The sequence below is a fragment of the Dioscorea cayenensis genome, chromosome 12 (assembly GCF_009730915.1).
Source record: "Dioscorea cayenensis subsp. rotundata cultivar TDr96_F1 chromosome 12, TDr96_F1_v2_PseudoChromosome.rev07_lg8_w22 25.fasta, whole genome shotgun sequence".
Taxonomy (NCBI): Eukaryota; Viridiplantae; Streptophyta; class Magnoliopsida; order Dioscoreales; family Dioscoreaceae; genus Dioscorea; species Dioscorea cayenensis.
In genome coordinates, this window is record NC_052482.1 from 4,984,535 (window position 1) to 4,988,261 (window position 3,727).

General features: G+C 36.7%; 1 non-coding gene across 1 annotated transcript; it reads right to left on the reverse strand.

Annotated features, from left to right (window-relative positions):
* Window positions 1-3,621: 3,621 nt before the first annotated feature.
* Window positions 3,622-3,727, reverse strand: LOC120274402. The gene has a single exon (XR_005540924.1). It is a non-coding gene; the product is annotated as a small nucleolar RNA R71 (small nucleolar RNA).

The window sequence follows — 3,727 nt, forward strand, 5'->3', positions numbered from 1 at the left end:
ATCCAAATAGTACGTTCACGATCTACATTGGCTTCTTTCTTTACCATTCTGTTTCACAACCCTATATGCATGAAAGTAACATAGATGCACACATATTAGCGCTATAACCCAATAAAAGTAATGCTCATCATAAGGAAAGAACACTTAGCATTCTTATCACACAAGCACTTATCAACTATGGTTGAAGGAGATCCTGAACTTGAACGAACACTTTGTAGAAGAGGAAAGAACCTGTGCAAGAACAGTCAAATCAAGATGAGGTAGAAGGTGAAGGGTCAGATAATATGGCAGAACAAAATGAACAGCAGAGGACACTATCAGATTATGCCAGACCCGCAGTTCTAGGCACACAGTCTAATATTATGCGACCACTAATTACAGCTTAGAACTTTGAGCTAAAGACAGCATTCATCCAGATAATACAGTAGTCATCACAGTATAATGGTTTGGCCAATGAGGATCCGAAGAACCACATCGAGAACTTCTTGGAAGTGTGCGACATGCTTAAGATTAATGGAGTTATGGATGATGCTATCAGATTGAGGGCCTTCCCATTTTCCTTGAAGGAGAAAGCAAAGCAGTAGCTACATTCATTACCTATAACATCGATTACTACTTGGGAGGAGATGGTAGATGTAATACCCTGAACCTTTGGATAATTACTGGGAAAATATATTTAGGGTATTACTACAGTTGCAGTAAGATTTTTGTACAGAGTAATTTTGGTGAGAAACCCAAGTGGAAAGAACAAGGACTTAAATGTAAAAGTTTTTAAAAGATTTTGGGTTAAAGAGTAATAGAAAAAGGATTGATATAAAATGTTTCTGAAAACCAAGGACTGAAAGGTAAGATGGAGGGATCTTTTTGAAATATTGTGTTATAATCCAGGGACCATTGGATAATTTGAAAGGACCTTTTGAGAATACTATTTCATAATTCAAGGACTATTTGGGAGTTTTTCAGGGACTGTTTTGTAAGAAATTATGTTTTCAGGGACTAAAAGTGAATTTCGGCTGAAGAGTTAATTGAGAGAAAAATCTAGAGCTTGTGTTGTTCATCTTCTTCTCCACCATTTTGCTACAGTAACCCGAGAGTTAAAAATAAAAAAATAAAAATGAAGAAATGAGGAGAAAAATGGGAGATTTGAGGTGGAGATTTGGAGATCGCCGGAGGGAGCTCGCCGGAGTGGTTACTTGCTTGGTAAGGGTTTCTTTGGTGTAGTTTTTGTTTAATGTTTGTGTATGTTTGGATGTATATATATATTGTGGATTTGATGAATAAAATGATAGATTTGAGTAGAAATAATCATGGTTTGTTGTTGATGGATGATGAATGCTTGAAGTTATTTGGAAAAAATCTTGTATTTGAGTTGAAATTGCTTGAAATGGAGGATGAGATTTTCGGTTTTACTGTAGCAATTACTGTAGCACCGAGATTAGGGTTTGGTTTAGTTAATTAAGTTGATTATTATGATGATTAAGGTGTTAATGATGATGGTTGGATTGGAATTGGTTGGGTTTAGCCAAATTGATTTGGTTGAGTTGAATTGAATTGATTAAGTTGAGTTTGATTTGGTTTAACCAAGTCAATTTAATTGAATTGGAATTGGGTTTGGATGAGAATTGAAGTGGTTGGGTTTAATTAAATTGATCTGGTCTGGGTTTGATCAAATCAAGTTGAGTGTGGTTGGACTTGAATGGTTTGGTTGAATTAAATTGGTTGAAGTTGATTTGGGTTTGGTTTAGATGTTGGGCTAAAGGTTTGGGCTGAACCAATTGGAAGAGAATTGGGTTCGGTTGAACCAAGCTGGTTCAACAGAATTTGTATAAGAATTAAGTTGGTTCAAGGCTAGTAGTGGGTTTAATTAAACCTGGTTCAGTGAATTTGAGCTTGGTTCAGTGGAATTGAGGTTGGTTCAGGTTGGTTCAGAATAGTCTAGCCCAAATTGAGTTGGCTTAAGTGCAATTGGAGAACAGTTTGATTATGCAAAGTCAGGTTTGAACCGATTGGAGTGATTGGGCCAATAGAGAGTCTACTATTGTTCCTTGTTTTTCTTTTTATTTAAATGTGCTATTTATTTTTATTATATTATTCTGTTAGGTGTTGTTCAGGCTTGGGAGGGAGTTCCGGGCCTAGCAAGGAACTCAAGGAAACCAGGTGAGTTGGTAGTGGCTATTATTTTAAATAATTGATTAATTATTATTATTTTGAAATAATTGTTTAATGGCTAGTATTTTGGAAATAAATGTTTAAGTATTTCATTTTATCATGTTTGATTTCATATATAGTTGAAATATACGTATATTTGTTTGCCATTGATGTTCATGATAACCGTATTGATACATCAGTTTTGTATAATTATACGTATTTGTGAATAGTAAAAATACATGTATACGTGATTTAATTATTCAATTCATGTATTTATTTTTGGATGGGTACATATGCTGCTTTGATTTGGAATGATTTGTGAAATCATGTGCCCGTATTAAAATGTTTTTACCGACAATATTTGTGGAATTGGTTTTCATTCCTGGTATAGGAATGGTATCATGGATCTTTACTGGTATTATGCATGGTTATACTTTTGGCATTGGCTTTGTGGAAAATAATGTTTATTTCCGTGATGTGAATACTTGTCCTGGAAAAGGATCCTGTGATATGATTTATATCGATTGTATTATTGCTATATTTACTTGATGGTTTGGACGGTGACGGCGGGCTAAGGCCCGACTACTGCAGTAGTGGGTCCCCACGGGCCAGCCCTTTTAGAGGTGGCGTGGTGGACCCCGAGTATTGATTTCTACGAGGGCCGGTTCGGGTGGGAGCGGAGAGCCACGACCGGATATTCATCGGGTAGCCGGGGTCACCGACCGGTGAACCGATGGGTCAGCGTTAGGGACATGAGTTCTTGACGGCTCTCGAACCTAGCCGCGACCACGGCGAAGGTTTAGAGAGTTTTCTAGACCATGTTATCTTTCGGGTGAGTGTTGGGTATTGCTTTATTTTGAATTTGAAATTTATGTTATTTTTTTGAATTGTGATGAGGGCGTCTCTCACAAAATTTGTGTTTTCGAGAAAAATCAAATTGATGTTGATTTATGTTGAATTTATGTTTCAAAAGTTCTTTAAAAAATGTATTTTTGCTAGAATTCGGTATTTTTGGAAAAAGTTGGAAAAATTATTTGAGAAGTTGGTATTTATATACTTTATATATACTGTATTTAAGTATTTGAAATTATTAAGCCACTACCGACCAACTGAATGTCTGTCAGAGTGCAAGAGCAGGGACCCTAGATTGCACTGATCGAGTATAGAGCTAGTCGTGGGTTGAGTCCAGGGACTCGCAGTGGGTCCCCCCTTTCTTTATTTCTTGTCATTGGTGTTGTGATCTTGTAGCGGTTGTACCCGCAAATTTAAGTAGTTATATTTATGTATTTGAACCTGTAGTTGGTGTAAAACTGTAAATTGTGATTTGCAAATCTGATTTGATTTCTGAGATGTGTCAGTTTCCAGTTAAAAGGGAATTTTAACTGATGGGTGCCACATTTACCTCAGTAGAAGGGGTGGGTGTGACAGTAGAAGCTTTTCTTACCCGATATTTCCGTCCTGGAAAATCTGCGAAGCCCAGGAATGAAATTTCCTCCTTTCTAAAAACGGAATTGGAGTCTCTTTTTGAGACATAGGATAGGTTCAAGGAGCTCCTGCATAAATATCCTCAACATGGGTT